General features: G+C 33.7%; 1 long non-coding RNA gene across 1 annotated transcript; it reads right to left on the bottom strand.

The window, feature by feature from the left end:
• Positions 1-1,211: 1,211 nt before the first annotated feature.
• Positions 1,212-5,081, bottom strand: LOC141819181 (uncharacterized). The gene is made up of 3 exons (XR_012601041.1): positions 4,962-5,081; positions 1,404-1,480; positions 1,212-1,292 (listed from the first exon to the last, which is right to left on the bottom strand). It is a non-coding gene; the product is annotated as an uncharacterized LOC141819181 (long non-coding RNA).
• Positions 5,082-5,942: the final 861 nt, after the last annotated feature.

The raw sequence follows: 5,942 nt of genomic DNA, 5'->3' as shown, positions 1-5,942 counted from the left end.
TATGGCAATTAGGTGAAATTATTACTTGTTATATACAGTTAACATAATGTCGGATCTAGGCAAAGAAATGCATAAGTGTGTTCACAAATGACGATCAAAACCACTTGACAAAATGCCAAAACCAAGCAGAGAAGAGCATGCTTCTGCTCGTATCCCGACCACCAAAACCGCTACAACATAACATCTGAATAACTAAGCAAAGGGGAGCACAATTGCTTTGATAGGACATAACACTGGAACCAAGCAGAGGGAGCATGACTGCTCACAACTCAAACATTAAAATTGTTTAAACATACCTGGTAAAACTAGGCCTCTGCACACCTCTGATCACAACCCCAAACATTGAAACTGCTGCAAGGACAAAAAGCCAACTACTGTATCTCATGGGAATACTAACACAACCACTACCAACCTATGTTTGTGACCATACACCTGCATACTCAATCAACTATCTCCAGAGATTTATCAATCAAGGTTAAAGGAATCATTGATTGTATTCTACATTAACTAAGTCTTGTTACGTGTGAGTACCGTGTTTTATTGCATTATTAGCATATCTATATTTTAGCTTAATTATAAGAGTTTGTACCGTCACATAACAAGCTGGATAAAGATAGTGTTTGTGCACCAGCTTGAGATGGAGTGTTAAAGATATTAGTATCAATAGGGTGATAAGTGTAGAAAGTTCATTCCTACATTAGTATTTTAGGTTTACGATTATGTCCAAAGCTCTATACATACTGGTGTAATAGTTATCCTGTCAACATATGCAATATAATGTAGCCTTTGCTAAATTTGAAAACATTAAACTTAATGCTACAGCTGGCAACCTCAAAATATATTCTGGAAGCACCACATGGGAATCATTGAATTGGCAAGAATATATTCCACAATCGCTATATAGGGGCATCATGTTTTGTCATACCAAGGATTCTAACCAATGTAAGGTCCCAACTGAGACTAAAGGTCAATTTGTAATAGTTTATTGTCCAGAAATGCCAGCAAGAAGCTGCTGTAAAAGTCCAATCATCTCTAGAAATATTAAGTACTAAGTAAATAATTTTATGGGTATCCTGCAGAACTTTGGAAAAGAATTAACAGGTTATTGTGAACATAGAAAGATTAAAAATCAGGAAAAATAATCAAATTTCACTACACAAGAAGTCAGTATAATCAGGAGAAACAGAAAAAAGACATTAAAGAACTGACATACCATTGTATTCTTGCTAGGCTTTGAGAAAAACGGTGAGCTAAGCCTCCAAGGCCAACCCAATTGAAAGCAACGAAGAGACCTAAGGCAAGTATAAGTAAAATGAATCAGCAAATAATACAGTGAAAAAAATTATAAACTTTCATTTATCTAGACCTTACTGCAATAGAAAAGCATGAACACAAGAGCATACCAAAAGAACTCATTGAAATCATCATAGTTTCTCCAAGCTGAATGTGGTGCACGACCATTGTCATTGTTAGCAGCTTCCTACACATTCAAAATAAGAAACACTAGAAATAAAAAATCAAGAGTATCAAGATTTAAAAAGTTTATACTTAGAATCTGCATTGACTGCAAACAGGAAGTACATCTAAATAATATTATACCATCAGCAGACAACAGGAACCTAATTGAAGTTAAGGGAAAATCATTTATGGTGACACACAATCCCCATTCTTTGCCTGTTTACTAAAACTTCTTTTGAAAAATAACCAATGTGGCACAGATATCCCTCCCCTAGGCTTCACATAGTTGTTTACAAAAGATCTGTCATTAGATCATAAAGACAGCCATCCACTATAACAGCTAAGATATACCAACTTTAGATGATATTGCTAAACCACCAAATCAACTAATACACAACCAATGCTTCTTCAATCAGTCTAAGGTCCAACTTGTACAGAGAACCAAAAACAAGCCAACATTGTCAATTATTTAGGATTAGCTACAGGATTTTATCCCATCATAGGTTCATGAAAGATTATATCACTAGTAGTCTAAGTCACTTTTTAATTATATTATGTAAAGTTTTACTCTAGTTTCACTCATCTAGAACCACTTATAGTTGACTCAACCTATCCAACTCCAGAATTAACAGTTGTTATGAATATATTCTTCCCAAATTAATTTATTTACTCTCATTTTAACATATAAAACTTAGATGTTCCCAAATTGTAGCATATTCTAGTTTTATCCTTTTAAATAACCCTTTCTAATTAAATTATATGTCTGAGTCTCAAGTCTTCAACTGAAACAATACAATTTTAGTGTCATGCATGCCACATAGCATGAATCCAAGCATCCCACAATTCTCATGAACTAGTTACTTTCAAAAATAATATTAGTCTATAGAAATTAAAAAATCATTTAAATTAAATTTTCAAAGTAATAAGATATAAAAATATTAGTCCATAAAAATCATTTAAATTAAAATTATAGAATAATAAGTTAAAAAATATTACAATCGTCACAATTATCTACCTTGCCAATGCTAAAATGAGTAACGAGATTTTTCGTGCGTATCATGCGTCAAATGGAACTAGGTTTAAAGTATCATTTTGTCATAGAGTCTTGGTCCCAGCAATATCAGTATGCTTTAGGCACCGTGTTATGCTGACATCCGTAGACTTCAGTGTGTCAAAATGAATTTAGATGGATTTTACCACTTTAATATCCTTTCACTTAACTTATTTAATTCTAAAAACAAAAGTATAATAGTAATAATAATTAATCAGTCAATTGAATTACAATTTTATTGTATTATACAGTTTTCATACTCGATACGCTTCACATGATTTAGCACATGCCGAGATTATTTTAATGGTTTATTCATTTGATCTTCTTTCATTTAGAATTTCCACTTCTAGCAAGACTATATTTATAGTTATTTTACTCACTTTTACTTTAATGCATCAAGATGAATTTAGTATAAATTTTACACCTATAATCTTCAACTACTTTCCGTAATTATATAAATAAAAGTATGGAAATTAGATAATCAATTGAATTAGAAGTTTAGAGAAACAAGTTGAATTGGAGGCATTGCGCCACCGAGACCACGCAATGCCTCCGGAAGCCTCGACACGCCCGGGTGACGCCACCGGAGGCGTCGCCGAGGCCGCGTTAATCTCCTCCGGAGGCCTCGACGAGCCCGGGCGACGCCTCCATGAGATGAGAATGCTAAAACATTTTTTATGCGACCGGAATCGCTGTGCCGGGGCTGTGTTGGTGCCGGTCCATCGGCAAAACGATAAATTTCAAAAGACGTATCGGGCGGTTCGGCTGGCAAGACGTATTTTAATCAACCAATACAATATAATGAATTGAGGAAACCTCTAGTTAATAGAATTAAAAATGGCTATCAAGAATAATTTGTGAAATAATTTTGCATAGAATTCAATAAGATTCATGTAACCAAGCCTAAATAATTAGAATGATGAATATGATTCACCTGTCAATCACCTTTTCCTAAATTCCATGGTTCAATTGTTTAATTGTCAACATAATCCCTCTACAATTAAAGAAACTTTGTGTCTTATTATGCAAAAAAAATACAAAGACTTGCATGTTAAATTTATCTTTACAAATGAGAACTAAATTACTCAAGCATTTCTTAATTCTTAGAATTTTGTTAAATAACTAAGTTAATGAAACTATAAATTCATCACCAAAATCATCCACACTTCAACTAGCATAGCATCAAGTCCTACACTTATTGCTCCCATTTTCTTCAAACTTCCTTTCCTCATTTAATATATGTTATGAACAATTTATCATATAAATTCATCACCCAAACTGCTCCACACTTCAACTAGCATAGCATCAAGTCCTACACTTATTGCTCCCATTTTCTTCAAACTTCCTTTCCTCATTTAATATATGTTATGAAATTTATCATTCCTAGATTTTTTTAGGATAATTATCTAAAGAAAAATATTTAAATAGTAGATGGTAAATATATTTTTCATTAGTCCATATTTCAAAATGATACAGAATAAACTCCTTTATGAACATCAGCCATAAATGCCATATGTAGTACACAATATGCACTTGCATGGACATAAAAACTATCATAATCGCTAGCAGATATGAATGCTAGCCTACATTAATACAAATACTATTGAGATAATTAATGAGATTCAAACACTGATCATGTTTTTATACCTAATGTTACTTAAGTCCACTATATGTCAAACTATGGATGTAAATTTTGGTCAACAAACATTTGATAAAAATGGTCATAACCATACATGTAAAAGGACTAGGTATCAGTGGAATAAGTTTCACCTTACCATTTCCTCAGACCCTCACCTATTTCCTTTGTTTTGTCTTACTATTTCCTTTGTTTCACCTTACCAAGTCTGTTCTACTATTTCTCTTGTAGTTTTTTCAACCCTTCACCCCCCCCCCCCCCCCCAATTGTACTTCCACCTCCAACTCATCTCATATTTTTCTTTCTATGCACAGTTTCTTCCAACTCATGTACTTTCTCACCCTTTATTTTGTTCCTCCTATCCTCTAACCCTTCTTCTCCTCAGTTCTGGGCAGTAACACCCTATAGCGACACATACAACAGTTGTTACTACAAAGTATCAATCTAGCCACCAACCAAAGTAATGATACAAATATCTTTATTGCCATGAAAACATATAGTCAACCAGGTAACTAATTCCTGGATAGATAACAAACCCTCTATACCAAGATCCATGGATGGTAGACAACAGCTCATTTACAGGTTACAAGCACAGCAACATGGTTTTTAATATTAAAAATATGTGCCATTTGGCCCATTAATTGCACAATAGTACAGGATAGGAGATGGGGATCAAACACATGGTTTGTGGAAACATTGCCACTGCCTCTACCATGATGGTAAGTGGTAGGCTTCTCGTATCATTAGTTTCATAATTTTGATAGAAATACATATAGTATGGAAGAATATTAAGCTACATAAAAGCATGGGACTTACAGCTGCAATTACATCATACAGAGGAAAAATAACTTGACTGAGAAATGAAACTCCATCAGGTGAAATACAGCTCTTAGTAGATTGTGCAATTGGCTGATGTAATATCTCCTCTAATTCTCTCGCCATCTTTCAGAATTGTAAAATATAGTTAGGCAATCTACTGAAAGCATAAGTCAACAAAAGAGGAAATCAATATGATAATCAATCAACAAGGTAAGTGGAACCAATAATAATGTGTGCATCAAAAGTGTATCATATCAAAACAAACTGAAACAAATGTATAAAACACAACCCAATGGGATGGCACAAATGAAGATCACAAAATAAATACCACAAGTTAAAAATTGCACTGCACCACTTGGTGGAAGGGGTATGTATTCGTCTTACTTTATGTTGGCATCTCGGGCCAACTCAGGAAGGCATGGCTGAACCACCAGATATAGGTTATGGGTCTTGGCTCTAACAGTTAAAAATGTTTGATTTGATAATTTTTATTTCTTAAAAGTAACATCACAAACATAAAAGTAATATCAAAAGGGACATAAAAATACCTTTTATAAATAAATCCAATTTGAAATGAAAACATCAAATCAAGTCAGCAACAATTTTCAAGCCCCACAAATCAAGCTTTAGACAATATAATATTAACTGAGTATCTTAAAAGAACCATATAAATTTGATGAGCCATTAAAAGAATGAATTATGGAGAGAGACTTTGCATGGCTCTGTCACTAAGTTGGATCATAGGCTTAATACAAGGTAACAAGAGAATTGTTGCCTTATTTCATTTGTATTCACTCAATTTAGAGTTGTAATTAACCATCTCATTATTTTGAAGTGCATGATGCAATTTGGGCAACATAGAACTGGACCAACCAGATAATTGCATGTTGAACTGTCCTGTGTATTGTCAATATATGGTACATTGCATACTGATCAGAGCATGCCCCATAACAGTAGAGGACCAAAAATTTAAACCAT

Source organism: Curcuma longa, unplaced genomic scaffold (assembly GCF_044706935.1).
Source record: "Curcuma longa cultivar G26 ecotype Majalengka, Jawa Barat unplaced genomic scaffold, ITB_CL_G26_1.1 contig_28160, whole genome shotgun sequence".
Taxonomy (NCBI): domain Eukaryota; kingdom Viridiplantae; phylum Streptophyta; class Magnoliopsida; order Zingiberales; family Zingiberaceae; genus Curcuma; species Curcuma longa.
This window is presented reverse-complemented; position numbering and strand designations above follow the sequence as displayed.